The 16,638-nt window shown below is 42.4% G+C and overlaps 1 protein-coding gene across 3 annotated transcripts in view; it reads right to left on the bottom strand.

Moving 5' to 3' along the window:
• Window positions 1–16,638, bottom strand: part of PLCB1 (phospholipase C beta 1) — a 481,134-nt gene that overhangs the window by 284,708 nt on the left and 179,788 nt on the right. The gene's annotated exons all lie outside the window — the stretch shown is intronic.

Below are 16,638 nucleotides of genomic sequence, written 5' to 3'. Positions count from 1 at the left end.
GAAGAGGGGAAGAGGGAGCAGACTGGGAGGAGAAGAGGTCAGAAGCTGAAGGGGTAACAGGGTTTAGTGAGCTGGGAGAGTCTGTGGCAGACAGAAGTCCAGAATCAGAAGCAGGAGAGGAGGGAGGCAGAGATGAGTCTGTCTGGTATGGGTACTTCCACACGTGTTGTTTAAAATGCCTAACACTTCATGAGAGTCTTTCCTGAACAACAAACAATGGTTAAATGCTTCCTGATATTGTCACTGCTCAAAGAGGTCTGTTTACCAAGGCCAGTTGATATCTTTGCATATTTTGAAGAGGACTGCTGACCTTGGCTGCATACAGTGGTACCTCGGGTTAAGTACTTAACTCGTTCCGGAGGTCTGTACTTAACCTGAAACTGTTCTTAACCTGAAGCACCACTTTAGCTAATGGGTCCTCCTGCTGCTGCCGCGCCGCCGGAGCACAATTTCTGTTCTCATCCTGAAGCAAAGTTCTTAACCTGAAGCACTATTTCTGGGTTAGCGGGGTCTGTAACCTGAAGCGTATGTAACCGACTGTATTATATTTCTTCCTTTCTTTTTATTGCCAGCGTTTGTCCTCTTTCTGGTATCACAATCTATAAAGAAAACCTGACCTTAGTCAGACACTTCATTTTATCTAACCGTTCCAGTTTTAACCATCTGATATTGCAGCAATACATACAGCATTTTTCTACTACTCATATTTTTTTACTTGCCTACAAGCAGAGCTTCAGAATGTTGAACTGTGTTTGTGCTGTGCTCAATACAGCAATAGGGTGCTTAAGGAAAACTGTGGTGGTGGTGGGGAACACAGTCCTTTCCTGTGTAGGCCCAACATCCATAGAATCATAGAGTTGGAAGAGACCACAAGGGCCATCGAGTCCAACCCCCTGCCAAGCAGGAAACACCATCAGAGCACTCCTGACATATGGTTGTCAAGCCTCTGCTTAAAGACCTCCAAAGAAGGAGACTCCACCACACTCCTTGGCAGCAAATTCCACTGTCGAACAGCTCTTACTGTCAGGAAGTTCTTCCTAATGTTTAGGTGGAATCTTCTTTCTTGTAGTTTGGATCCATTGCTCCGTGTCCGCTTCTCTGGAGCAGCAGAAAACAACCTTTCTCCCTCCTCTATGTGACATCCTTTTATATATTTGAACATGGCTATCATATCACCCCTTAACCTCCTCTTCTCCAGGCTAAACATGCCCAGCTCCCTTAGCCGTTCCTCATAAGGCATCGTTTCCAGGCCTTTGACCATTTTGGTTGCCCTCCTCTGGACACGTTCCAGTTTGTCAGTGTCCTTCTTGAACTGTGGTGCCCAGAACTGGACACAGTACTCCAGGTGAGGTCTGACCAGAGCAGAATACAGTGGCACTATTACTTCCCTTGATCTAGATGCTATACTCCTATTGATGCAGCCCAGAATTGCATTGGCTTTTTTAGCTGCCGCGTCGCACTGTTGGCTCATGTCAAGTTTGTGGTCAACCAAGACTCCTAGATCCTTTTCACATGTACTGCTCTCCAGCCAGGTGTCACCCATCTTGTATTTGTGCCTCTTATTTTTTTTGCCCAGGTGCAATACTTTGCATTTCTCCCTGTTAAAGTTCATCTTGTTTGTTTTGGCCCAGTTCTCTAATCTGTCAAGGTCGTTTTGAAGTGTGATCCTGTCCTCTGGGGTGTTAGCCACCCCTCCCAGTTTGGTGTCATCTGCAAATTTGATCAGGATGCCCTTGAGTCCATCATCCAAGTCGTTGATAAAGATGTTGAATAAGACCGGGCCCAAGACAGAACCCTGTGGCACCCCACTAGTCACTCTTCTAAGTGTTCAGAAGGTTCCACACAGGACATAAGCTAGCCCCGCTTTCCTCATTCTTTCCCCTCCCCCTGCCTTGGCAAAATTGCAACCAATTCACCATGCTGCTGGAGAAAATGGCCTACCCTATCGCCATGCAGCTTGCCTACCTCTGCTTAGTAAAGGAACATGAGTTGTGCCCAGCTTTCACCAAAGCAGACATGCCCCCCCCCCCGCCACAATGTCATGAGAATTAGCCTTATTCTCTCTCTTATTAGCAGTCAGCAAACCATAACCAATCAATGTAATGGCTAGATAGAGAGTTGAACCTTTGAAGAATTCCAATCAATTATCCTCTAATTGTTGTTTGGCTGTATTTTAATAACTAAAATATCTTTTTGCTTGCTTCTAATAAAGCCTTGATGAAATGTGTAATTTGGATTCAGTTCCCTGCCCAAAAGGCATTTAAAATTTTCCAGCACCGATTATCTTCTGACTGATGGTCAGAACTCATTGTTAGACAGACGACATTTACTTCAAGGGTCATACGCATAACGTAATTCCTCTTATTAACACAAACCCATCACGTACCCCTATTTCCCCAGGTCATTCACAGAATTACGGAAGCCATCACGGCTTCTGACTTCATTGGAGATTGTCCCGTTTCCCCCCTCCAGCGCTGCTGCCACCAAGGATGGGAGGAGGATGAACCAGTGGGTTGTGCTGGCGCTGATCCCAGGGTTGCACTAAAGCAATACAGATATAGATTTGAGTTGGTTCACAAGCACTGGCTTTCCTTTCAGAATACTCAGCTCCCACAACACACTCTATGTGGGGCTACTCTTCAAAACAACTCAGAAGTTTCAGTTGGCTCAAAATAAAGCAGCCAGATTACTGGTTGAGGTTCCTTATAGAACTCACGTAACTCTTGTTTTAAAACAGTTGCACTGGTCACCACTTCACCATTCAAGGTGCTCACATCAGTGTTCAAAAATCTAAACAACTTTTGCTACAAAAATCTGAACGATTGACTCAATCCCTGCAGACCAATTTGGGTGTTAAGATTAGCAGAAGGTTCCACCACTCTCAGACCTTTGGAGATGACAGCTTTAGGGTCTGCCACAGAAAACTCCCAGGCTATGAAATTCCCTCCTTACAGAAGTGTGTTTGGCACATTTCTTGTACAGCTTTTGCCAGATGCACCTCCAGACCCTAGCCTTTGATGCTGTGTGTGTGTGTGTGTGTGTGTGTGTGTGTGTGTTGGAGAGAGAGAGAGAGAGAGAGAGAGAGAGAGAGAGAGAGAGAGATTTATTGATTCTATCCTGCCCTTCTTCCCAAAGGAGCCCAGAGTGTCAAACATCAAAATGATAAAACAATGCAATTTAAAGCTGTTTACTCTACGGTCCCATGCTGTTCACTCTACGGTCCCAGGGAAAGTCACAAAAATTTAAAATACAGCATTAAAAATAATTTAAAACAAATTACAATTACAGGAACAGGGTGGGTCCCAAAAATATACAACTCAAGTGTGGAAGGCCAGGGTAACTGATTGTAATACACTCATACCTCAGGTTACAGACGCTTCAGGTTGCGTATTTTCGGCTTACGGACCCACCGAAATCCAGAAGTACCGGAATGGGTTACTTCCGGGCTTCAGCAGTTGCGCATGCACAGAAGCACTAAATTGTGCATGGATCACGTTCGCAACCCGAGCATCCACTGTATTGTATTCTTACATTGCCGTAGCCCAATCTTACAGTGAAAGGCAAGTAAGAATAAGAAAATGAACTGGAAAATGCTTATTTATGATGTGTGCATGCATTTTACGGAGCTGCTTTTAGGTTTCAACAATGATTACCACTCTCAGCACAATAAACATAAGGAGAACACTTGTGAGTGCATCACTAATTAGTGGTGCAAATTTTTAGCTGAGTATTGTGTTGGGCTAAAAGTCACTCAAGTGAATTTGTTCTGAACACTTATTTGCCTCCCCCACATCTTTTCTATCCAAAAGAATTATGTGTGGGATGGGCAAGTTTGAAGCACAGAGGAATTATATTAACAGCAACCTTCTAACCACTGCAAATGCACATGCATTTATAACTGTAATCAAAGCAGAGAACAGTAGCTATTTTGATACACACCTGGCCCTATTGTCTACTTAACTCAGTTGTACCCAGCCTTTCCATGAAAATATGAAAACACAAAGATCTTTCAGAGATTCACAATGGGTGCTTTATCTCAAAAGCTCACGATTTTCATTGTAGGTGTGGGTTAAGGGCAAAAAGGCATAAAGCAAGTCAATATATTTCAAAATACTGGTCATGGTTTCAGAAAACTCTGATCCTAAACCTCTGCTACCTTGCGGGACATTTTTGGGAGGAAGAAAAAAAGGCTAAGGAGGAAATCCGACCACACAACTCCGGAGTGGAGTCCCTAAGACAATTTGATGGTGCCTTGTACGCCTCCTTCTGGCAACTCCTGCAACCCACCTGGTGCCAAATGTAATTCTCTGCTGTCCTCTGGACCACATAAGTGAGGCTGAGAGGGGGGTCTTGTCATCTGGGCAGCCCAGGACCTCCACACACACTGTCCAGGCTTGCGCCCCAGGGAGGTCACTTTGGTGCTGCTGACGCAGTGGTTTGACTTCACCCTGGAGGCACACTCTATTGTCTCTCAAGACCAGGGGTGAGCAACCTAAGGTCCGTGGGCCGGATGCAGCCCAGTCGCCTTCTCAATCCGGCCCACGGACGGTCTGGGAATCAGCGTGTTTTTACATGAGCAGAATGTGTGCTTTTATTTAAAATGCATCTCTGGGTTATTTGTGGGGCATAGGAATTCGTTCATTATTTTTTTTTTCAAAATATAGTCCAGCCTATCACATGGTCTGAGGCCCACAGCTGAAAAAAGGTTGCTGACTCCTGCTCAAGACCGACAGATGCTAACAACAACATGGCAATGCAAATAAATTACCATTACTATATCAGAACAAGGTGAGCTAAGTCTATCTGGCTGGCATCAGAAGGAAAACATGGGCCCTGCTGCAGACCTCCTGTAATCCTGGGCCAATATATTGCTGCCCACACAACATGCATTTTCCACACATATATCCTTTTGTCAAGTTACACCCTTGCAAGGACGTCAAGCGGCCTTATAGGTGGGTCAGGGACAATGGAAATTAAAAAGGGAGGGAAGATTTAATCTTGTTTCCTTACAATGTGAAGAAGGATCAGGAGATGAGTGGACCAAACTGGGCCACAGAAACAAATGAATCCTCTCTCTCTTGAAATGCAAATGGAGGAGATATGGGAAGTTAAAGAGAAATTTGTCTAGTGCCCTGGGAACAAACTATATCTGCTCTGCCTGGTGAGTAAGTCTCCCTCCAGGAATAAGTTTTTACAAATCTAAAAGATTGACTACAGTCCATTTCAAACAACTGGAATCCAACACGTTGGATCCATTTGTTTAGTATGAGGTGGCCAGGAGATGCTCATCTATGAAGACTGCATGAAAAGCATGACTGAAACGGATACCCTCAAGAAATCATTGGGACTCAAGAACCCAGAGGCTCCCCTTACTTTCATGTGTTAATCACAGTGAAAAATGGGGTTTCATGTATGTAGTTTTATGTCATGTGTCTGATGTTACAGCAAAGAGACTGACATAGCTTTTCATGTACTACAGAATAGACTCTGCCCTAGCTGTCAGAGTATGAATAAGTTTGCAGTGAAGAAATATGAGGAAACATGTTAGCTACCAAAGCAGAGAATAGGAAATGGATATGCATATCCACCATAACTGCTGCACATTTGTATTCTGCACTTGCTTGCAAGAATATATATATATGTATAATTACTAACAATATCTGTGCCATCGGCATATAAATAATGGTGGAAATGTCATCCAACATTATCTTTTAAGAGGCTTAGAAACAATGGGGCTCACATTACAGAACAAATCCATTAATTACACGTTTGGCACCTGTTGTCAAACTGCACTTGCAAGTAAGGTTGAATGAACATAATTTGAAAATATCAATTGCAATTTAATTCCACAGTCATACCAGGATTACAGTTACATACACACACACACACACACACACACAGAGGCACTGTTGAAAACACTTTTTTTTTTTAACCAGTCACAGTCTAACATTTTAATTCCCTGAATAAAATACAAACTCAGCCATTTATTCAGGTATACATTTTATCACTTATTTAACCACTCCAATTGTTTTGGGCCAATATTTAGCACTCATGATGAGAAATTGCACTTGCCTTAAGCTACACTGATATATATGGCATAAGAATGGTAGGAAAGATCAAGTAATGTTGAAATTACATCCGAAGCTGTAATGGACTGACTCAACACTGTCACAAGACATGAGGAACCCAAATTTATTCTTATTATTTTTAATTCAAGAGTCTGTAGCAACAAGACTATTTTGGACCTTGTGTTTTATAACATTTCAGTGAACAAGTAAGGCTACATTTTGCGTTCTACTTTCCGGGTTTCTGTAGGAGGACCTTAACATATGTGAATCCAAACTTGAACCTAGCCTATCAAAATATTATCAAAAGTTACTTTAGGTTAGAAGAAAAGGAAGCCAGAAGCTGGGCTGTTACATTACCATTATTAAAACAATTAAAATGCACCACAATTAAATGACCTTTGGCTTGGCCTAGCATATTAGCTGAACCCAGGCTCATGATTTAGCTCTCAGTAGATTATGAGCTGCAACCAAGATTGTCCTGTGGCTCATGGTTTGTCTGGGAGAGCTAAACTGTGAGCTTCAGTTCTGATGAAGAAGAAGAAGAGTTCGGATTTGATATCCCGCTTTATCACTACACGAAGGAGTCTCAAAGCGGCTAACATTCTCCTTTCTCTTCCTCCCCCACAACAAACACTCTGTGAGGTGAGTGAGCCGAGAGACTTCAAAGAAGTGTGACTAGCCCAAGGTCACCCAGCAGCTGCATGTGGAGGAGCGGAGACGCGAACCCAGTTCCCCAGATTACAAGTCTACCACTCTTAACCACTACACCACACTGGCTCTCACTTACCATGAGACACTTACTATGTCAAACCATGGCTTAGCTTGGTGCAACAAAGCAGCAAATTGACAGTAGGGTAAAGCACTGTGATATTCTCTCCCTGAGCCCACACATTTGCACATTTGCACTAAGCCATGGTTTGGCTTAGCATGGCATGCAAATCTAGCCAATGCAGTTCAAAACAAACTGGTCATTTTCAAAGCATGCCAACTCCAAATCATAGGTCGTGAAGTTGGCGTGCTTAAAGAAGTCGAGCTTGTTCTAAGCCACAACTTCTGTTGCTTTTGTAATGACAAGCCCAAATACTGTAAAAGTGAAACTAAACACAAGCAAAGTCATTCTCCCAGCTGTGCAGTAGGAGGAGTAAAGTTAAAGGGACCCCTGACCATTAGGTCCAGTCGTGGCCGACACTGGGGTTGCGGCGCTCATCTCGCTTTATTGGCTGAGGGAGCCGGCGTACAGCTTCCGAGTCATGTGGCCAGCATGACTAAGCCGCTTCTGGCGAACCAGAGCAGCACATGAAAATGCCGTTTACCTTCCCGCCGGAGCGGTACCTACTGGGTATTTATCTACTTGCACTTTGATGTGCTTTCGAACTGCTAAGTTGGCAGGAGCAGGGACCAAGCAATGGGAGCTCACCCCGTTGCAGGGATTCGAACCACCGACCTTCTGATCCGCAAGTCCTAGGCTCTGTGGTTTAACCCACAGCGCCACCCGCGTCCCTAGTAGGAGAAGTAGGGAGGAGGAAATGCACAAGTCAACATGCAAACATGGCCAATATGTGGTTGATGTCTAGCAAGTGTAAGGGGAAAATATTGGCCCATATATAGTCATTTCTCTCCCCCCCCCTTAAAAAAATCAGATACAGTAATTCTCCATCCACTGATGAATCATGCTCCTTCAACATTACAAACTTGAATGTGTATGGGAGCTTACTTTAAAGACGGCAAATAGGCTGAGGTCATGCTTGGCTGTTCTTTCAATTACAGAGGTCTGGCATCTTTAGTGCTCTGAGCAGAAGCTGAAAAACTGTCACAGAAAAGCTTAATAGAAACTTTGGATCTTCGAACAACTTCAAGACTTTCTGTAATAAAGTTCTGGAGAGTTGTATCACATTTATTTTAAGGCTCTCCAAATGGCCTCAAGAAAGGCATGTAAGAGATCCAAAAAGATCTCTATAAATGGCTCCTGTGGGAACGATTTCTGTCTTCCAGTATAAATTCCTTGTACAAGAAACGAGTCCATTACTTCCATCACTTCCCAGAATTCTGTTTTAGAAACTCATATCATTCTAAGGCCATTACTTATGACCCTTCTAGGGGTTACGGCTTTGGAGGAGTAAGGAGAAGCTGGACCAGATCTTGGCTGTTACTCTCCTCCCTGTTGCTTCTCTACGGTAGTAGCTGTGCTTCTCCGAAGGCAGAGCAGTCACTGACATCAGCTGCAGGCACCTAAGCAAAACCTCAGTGCTGCCCATCTTTCTAAACCCTCACAATCCACTGAGGAACGAGAGCAACTCAGCTCAAAGATTGTCCTCTTCCAACTCTTTCTGATTACATATAATGAGTTGGTGAAATACAGTTTCCTGCTCCAATACAGGTAGCATGTGTAGTCTCTCAGAGCTTGCTGCCCCTTTAGCCTTTCAGATGCTGAAAGGGTCCCTGTAGCACCAACAGTTCCACCTGAGGAACAGCTCATGATGGATTTCCCCAGTTTTTGAGCTACAATGTCAGGGAAGGCATACTTGATGGCAGTAGTGGCCGGCTGAAAAAGTGGCTGTGTTGCTCTCCTGGCTTCTTCAAAGCACTGCCACTCATCAGGAGGTGGGAGAGTGGGCCGGTGTTTCCTCAGTCATGGGGGATTTCAACTTTGCCATATTTCCCTCATATGACCCTGGGGAGATTCCTGACTTTAAGAACACAGAATCATACAACTGTAGAGCTGGAAGGGACCCCAAGGGTTGTTTAGTCCAATGCCCTGCAATGCAAGAATCACATGTGGCCCCTGACAGATGGCCATTCAACCTCAGTTTGACAACTTCCAATGAAGGGCCACCACCTTCTGAGGCAGTCCATTCCATTGTCAAGCAGCTCTTACCATTGGAGAGTTCCTCCTAAGGTTTACTCAGAATCTCCTTTCTTGCTATTTGAATCCAGTGGCTTAAGTCCAAGCCTCTCGAGCAGAAGTAAACAAGCTTGCTCCATCTTCCATGTGACTTACTTCCTACCATCTTCTCACAGCCTCTTAGGTCTCCAAAACCTATGTAAGGCTTTATCCTAGACCAGCTCGTTTCTTAAACTCCATGCTTCTGTGGTGTAGTGGTTAAGAGAAGTAGATTTGTAATCTGGGGCTAGTCACACTTCTTTGCAGTCTCTCAGCCCCACTCACCTCACAGAGTGTTTGTTGTGGGGGAGGAAGGGAAAGGAGAATGTTAGCCATTTTGAGACTCCTTTGGGTAGTGATAAAGTGGGATATCAAATCCAAACTTCTTCTTCTTCTAGCTTCCAAGCCTTCTGCCTAATCCGTCTCACTTCCGTTTGGCACCCTGGCTCCTAAGCTTGCTCAAAACTCTTGTCACTTCATCTTCCTCCAAGCACCCAGGCTCCTCTACTTACGTCTGGTACAATTTTACACACACACACCACTAACTTCTTCAGTTTTCCCCTCAGGCATCATCCTACCTTGCCTTTAGGTATTTGTTAATTCACTTCACTGTCTGCTTTGCCAACTTTCTGCCTTTTTGCTCCATAGCTTCTCTACCACCAGGGACTGCTTCTGCCTGAGATTTCAAACCAGTCTTTCTGTGCTGATAATAAACCATTCATATATACCCCAATAAGTGATATAAATGTATCACCAAATCTGCATGCAGAAACCCTAGCATCAACCTTAATGCTCTGAAAATGTATGGGATTACAGCTTTGCTGGTAGGTTTGTAGTAGTAATTCAAGTTTTGATTACAATATTCCATGGCAATAGGGGGGAAAAACAAGCTTAAGGGTCAGACTAAGAGTGCAACAAGAAATATTTGTGTGATATGGCAGACAGCAAAACATCACCGACTTGTGTATGACAGACATGGTGAGTATTTATGGCAAATGTGTATATTTACTATTATCCTTGCAGTTTCTAAGTTTATTCTTATCGTTCTTGTAAACATGATATCACTGCCATCTGAACACACACAGGCCATCAAGTGTGGGTCAGTTATACTGCAAGATGATAACTTTAGAGGTTTCCTTTAGGGGTGTATGAAACTACCTTACACCAAGCTGCAATGTATTATTGCACATCCATCTGCAGAAATATGCACTGAGGACTGAGCATGCTGGATTCTGGATCATGGTTTAAGTGGTTAAAGTGAGAAGCATATCCCCATGACTATTTAAATAACATTTCCTATTCCGGAGAAAGCAAAGCACCATAGTAATCACTTGATTTGGTAACCGTACCACAGTTTTACTTTCTGATCTTAACTGCTTATCTCAGTGGGTCAAATTTATTTCACTCCAGACTCTGTTGGTACATTAACCCATTTAGTTGTGCTTTAATCTAAACTGAAATAAACATGCTGCTTGGACATAATAACTCTCCTCCTTGAGTCTCTCCTAAACCCAGAAACTGAGAACTCTACTGAATCTAAAATGTTCCTCTCCTGAGGCTCAACACTTTAATGGTGAATTCAAAAGTGCCTCCTGAAAAGGAAAGTCTGTTTTAACTCCTTGTACTAGACTGCCGTGCAAGAAAAATACAGCTTGCACAAACAGAAGCATGGGAGTCAATCTATTGCAGTGCTCTTAAAACTCCTGCACAAGCATTTGTGGAACAGAGCAAGTGGCTAGTTTCTTTCTTTTCATATGGATTCTTGGAATCAGCCCAATGGCTGTCCTCAGACATTATGGTGCACTACGGTATATGGAGATGGAAAAGAGCCTGTCCTCCTGTCTGATTCTCAAACATACACTCAGTCCTCCCCCGGTGCAGTCACAATAAATTAGGAAGCTTCCGCTTCTGTTTTTTATTGGACAAAATGACACATTGCAGTCTAACCTTGAAAACTGTAGTTCATCTTTGCTATAATTTTCTTGAAACAAGGAAACTTTAAGTCATATGTTCTAAAGTTGACTTGTTTCAAGCAATCTATAGTTACTGATTAACAAGCGTTTGGTGTTCAGGCATAATGCTTAACTATGTTTAATTCAAATCAGGAATGATAGCTTCTGAAATCCTTTTCATGGCCACACTGAAGCAGGAGAAGGAAGGGGGAGGATAAAACATGGGGAGGGGGGGACACTAAGCTCATCACCATCACAATAAACTGGCCAATGTCTCTAGGTGACATCTTCCGGAACATCTTCACAGTCGCCGAAAGTGGATGACTAATCGGGAAGTTCTGTATATTTATTTATAGTCTGACATAAATTATTCATAAAAAAAAATACTGCCTTTCACATTGTCATTCGCCTAAATTACTGTATTTTTTGCCCCATAAGATGCACCTGACCATAAGATGCACCTAGTTTTTAGAGGAGGAAAACAAAAAATATTCTGAACGAAACAGTGGATGTATGATTTTTGTGGTTCATGCTGTGGCCACAAACATGATATGTGATTTGACGGTGAATTTGGGGTGACACTGCAAAAATCCTGAGGATCCATGTGAATCTGTGCTTTGTAACCATGTTTTTGTGCCATTGCGGCCCCACGAAACAGTGGATGTGTGATTTCTTTGGTGCAGGCTGTAGCCATGGACATGCTATGTGATCTGATGGTGAATTTGGGGTGACCCAATGCAAAAATCCTGAGGATCCATGTGCTTTTACCTCCCCTCTCCCAGGCAGCCTCCTTTATTGCTAGCGTCCCTTATCTCCCTCCTGATCAGCTGCCCAGCGGCTTCGTTTCAACACCCCCTTCCCTCTTGTTTGCCTGAGAGTCTTTTCCTCAGCTGGAGCAGTTTTTTGCTTCTCCTTTTCTTCTAATTTCTCTCCTCATTGCTTGTTTTAGTATTCCTGTCTCCTCTCCTTGCAAATTCGCTGTCTTTACCTCCCCCCTCCCAGGCAGCCTCCTTTACTCGCAGCCTTATCTCCCTCCCGATCGCTTGCTGATCAGCTGCTCAGCGGTTTCGTTTCAACACCCCCTTCCCTCTTTCTTAAAAAAAAAAAAAAAAAGCACGATCTGCTTTTCGCCCCTGGGCAATTTGGCTCCAGGGACCACGCATTCGCTCCATAAGATACACAGACATTTCCCCTTACTTTTAGGAGGAAAAAAATGCATTTTATGGGGCGAAAAATATGGTACCTGTGGCGCATTTCTTAGTTTCTGATTGTAGCACATTCACAGTCTAGTTTGTGTTGAGTCTAGACTCATCCCCTGGTTACTCAGAATAGTTACCCTGAAGACAAATTTGTGCTTTGCAAATTACAGCTCATTCTCTTAGCCACTATTCCACACCAGTCCTTAACTAAATTAAAAACATTTTAAAGAAAAAGACATATTTACGTTGTTGTATAGAGAGGTTTCTCTGAGAACAGGCAAATTTAAAATAGAGAAAGCAACAAGGGAAATCTTTTTTGGAGGGCAGAATAATCTGTGGGAATAAGGTTTGGCCATGGATGATTCAGCCTCAGTGCAAAGAGGCTGACCACATGACCTGCAGAGGAATTCCTGCAGTATAAACCTAAATCCATGCATGGAAATTAAAAATTTCCCAAAGTCTAAGCCTGAAACCACTTGCTTTCTGCTCCGCAGATGGTAATGTCAGGAGGACTGATATACTTTCAAATGTGAGAGCAGATTATTTAAAATTGCAGCAGGAGTAATTTTATTGAAGTGAATGGGTAAACTGCATTAACAGGCATTTATTACTCATGGAAGTCTACAGTAAACCAATTACTAAAGATTGCACTTCTGTTAGGAGATGCATGACAAAACCCAAAAAGCTCTCCCGATGCAAGCTGGTAATGGAACACTGAAGTCATCTCAATATAGCCCCTATTTAGATTTGTAGAAAGAACCACTGAAAGCACAAACAACTGAATTTGAATTTATTATCTTACAATAGGCTGCATTTCCAATCAAGATGAGCGAGCAATGATTTTATAGGATGCAACTCCTGCATTTCCAATCAAGATGAGCGAGCAATGATTTTATAGGATGCAAACTCCTGCCTGTACTCTACCTGTGCTATCTATGCTCGGAAATTAGAACAGCCCACTTGCTTGCAAAACAGAGCAAGCCAGAAGTATCTAATTACATTTCATGGAATTCATCATTACATCTGCTCCTAAATCAGCATCATCACAGAACAGGTAAACATTATAACTGAGCAATTAGCATCAGTAGTTATTTGCAAGGAGGAAAAACAGAGAGGGTAATTTTATTCAGAATCTTCCTTTCTGCACGCTCAGGCTGCAAGAAGCAATGGGTCTATGCATATAACAAACACCACTGACATCCTGCTTCCTAGGCTTAGCAAAAGACCTTCAGAATCAGCTGGTTTAATCCACAGTTCCCGTGACCACCATTCAAGGCACGCCAGGTGCCATAGCACACTGGCTGAATGTCTCCCTTTGAGGCAGAAATTTAAAATGTATAACATCCACATATCTCAGTCAGAAGAGCATGAGTCTCTTAATCTCAGGGTTGTTGTAGGTTCGAGCCCCACGTTGGGCAAAAAGATTCCTGCATTGCAGGGGGTAGACTAAATGATCCTACAATTCTATGCAAATACACAGACCTTCCTCTATAACAAGGCTTTTGGCCTTTAATTATCTCTATGGCATTTTTAGAAGTGGTGAGATGTTTTTAATGTACCGTATTTTTTGCTCTATAAGACTCACTTTTTCCCTCCTAAAAAGTAAGGGGAAATGTGTGTGCGTCTTTTGGAGTGAATGCAGGCTGCGCAGCTATCCCTGAAGCCCGAACAGGAAGAGGGATTGCTGCTTTCACTGCGCAATGATCCCTCTTGCTGTTCTGGCTTCTGAGATTCAGAATATTTTTTTTCTTGTTTTCCTCCTCCAAAAACTAGGTGCTTCTTGTGGTCTGGTGCGTCTTATAGAGCAAAAAATACGGTATTTTTTTCCCCTCTTGGCTTTAATATAGCTCTGTGGGAGTTTCTTTGTCTTTTTGGCTGGATGGTTGCAAGTCGCTTTGGGTTGCCCTGGGGAAGATAGTGAATAACCATTTCTATTATTATCATTGTTACTACTACTACTTATCTGGGATGGAAGGGAGAAGAGTTAATATTTTGTTGGTTTGGGGGGGTGAGAAAGTGTGAAAACAGGGAAGGGATGTGGCTAGAAGGAAGTACGGCAAGTGAGAGATGGAGAAGGGTGGAAAGAAGAGGAACGATAGTGAAGGGGTGGAAGGACTAGTGAATAAATAAAAGGAAAGATGTGATGGTAGGGAATGAAGAAGAAAAGGAAATTAATAGATGGAAGAAAATAAGCTGAAGGGAAGAGAGGAAGAGATGCTGAGGAAGAGAAAAAGAAGGGGACAGGGAAAGTGACTAGAAGATGGATGGAACAATGGAAACCAAGAGGTGAAGGTGGAGATAGGAGCATACTGTGCTCTGGCAACCCATAAACAGTTCCCCTCTGACCTGGCCTAGCATTGCAGCAGGGCCTGTGTAGGTAACAATAATGATCATTATTACCATCATTAATGTAGCTTTAATGAATACAACATTAAGATGTACATAGGATTAAACCTCCATCGTTAGGAATTGTGTTTTTCACTGGGAATAGCTATTTAACCCAAATGCAGTCCTTGAAAATCTTGTCAGCCTGTAATGTTCCATTTAGCATAATCCTAGTCGTATCACATGCTGGTGTGCAAAACTGCTTAAAATTCCACTGTTCCTTTGCGAGGGAGGAGGAAAGGGACCTTGCAAGCAGGAACCTCCTAGGCTCTACCCATGTGAACTCCTAGGCTCCACCCACATCACTTTTGAGGCACCTCACCAGGTCTAGGTTCTATCAGCCACCACTCAATCCTTTGACTTTTGGGATTCACAATTAAAGCCTTTGGGGAAAACAGATGAATACATCGGAGCTTGGGGATCAACACAACACAACTACTCCCAACCACCAAACACAAGTCTCATTTCTTGTCATTCACCTGTTTTGAGTCCATTTAATTTAATTTCTAACTGACCGTCTCGGTTGTTTTGCTAGCAACCTAAACAGCCCAGCTACTCCCCATCCAAAATGAGTCCTATTACATTTTAGGTTGTCATTTTAAAAACAACAACAACAACAACAAACCTTCTATTTTAGGATCTGCATGGATACCTTGTAGAAGGTGACACTTGACAGGCTATTGTAGATGTGGTCTATTAAGAACCACTAAGATCACCAGTGAGAAATGGAGGAAGGAAACCATATTGTGAAGCTCTACTTGCATCCAAAGTTGTATAAATGGGAAAAGAGCTACAACACAGCACAAGCAATCCTGCAAGCTGTCCTTGCTCATAATAATGGATGACATTCCACCATACAGGGCAAATCAATTATGAGAGTCATGCTATTAACTAAGTTTAAACCATAAGGGCAATCAGCTTTTAGTCTTCTCAGTTTCACCACTTGCAAAGCTGATTCTCCACATAGAGGTTAGAGAGTCAATGCAGCAAATAATTAAATAGAAAATACAAATATCCCCCTTCAGAATTAATATTTAATCAGTCTTCATATCCCTGCACTTTGGCAGGTTAAAACTGCATAGACTGGCAGATGTTTTAAACCACTGAAAAGAAATAAACTACTGTTCAATCCCTCTTTGTTCAATATTCCAAGCGGACAAGAAAAAGTTCAATCTGGGACAGGCTGCAAGGTTTGCATTCAAATGATAGCACCAAATAACTGAAGACTGAAACACAGCAATCGGTAATGTTTAGCCAAGGCTGTTTAAGAACTTCATACAATGAGTCTCTACTTGTTCAGAATAGCAGGAAAGAGCAGTAGACCATGCACTCCATAACTTTAATGATCAATGTGAAGACAGAAATCGGTTTTTCAGGAAGTTTACTTATCCAACAGATAATATCATGGCAAAATACCAGCTTCATTTACTTTAGGGTCACCTGCCCAGAACAGAGGACTGAGAATTAAAATACTCTTATGTGACAGCAAAGTAAAAACTCCCTACATTTTGCTGTCCACATACCTGTTCTGTTGTTCAGATCTGCCATTTTTGAAAATGGAAGGTTAATTTTATTTATTTTTTAGTTACATTAAAGGCCAAGCTACACATTGTGCTTCAGATATACTTCATAGTTACATTTTCGTTTTCATTTTATTAACTATAGGCATGCATATGAACAATATTTACTGGGAATGCAAGAAGGTTGATCTCTTCCCTCTCCAGTCACCTACTTTAAGGGAATGCGGCTTCTTTTAGAATCACCCTGCACAGTTGTCCAGATTCTTCCCTCTTCTGAGTATTTAAGTCTTCTGAAATTACATTGATAGTTACAAGTGACAATTTGTTTCCAGTGATGGTCCTTTTCTTCTTGATTCTCTGGCCTAACAAAGCCAAATCAGCCAAACTTACTCTTTACCTTTTGAGTGGTTGTTATATTGATTTTCAATATTGCTTTTTAAATATGTTGTTTTATTGTTATTTTAATGTTAGCCATCTTGAGTGGTTCTTGCTGGATGGAAATGCATCGGTTAAATTATACATACATACATACATACAGGATTCACTGCTGTATGATGCAGTGGTGGCCGCTGGCTTAGATGGCTTAAATAGAAGGTTTGATAAATTTACTAGAAGATAAGTAAATCCTATGGT

Source organism: Podarcis pityusensis (genome assembly GCF_964106645.2).
Source record: "Podarcis pityusensis genome assembly, chromosome: 3".
In the NCBI taxonomy this organism is placed as follows: Eukaryota; Metazoa; Chordata; class Lepidosauria; order Squamata; family Lacertidae; genus Podarcis; species Podarcis pityusensis.
The sequence above is the reverse complement of the archived record's forward strand: the minus strand, read 5'-3'. Positions and strand labels throughout refer to the sequence as shown.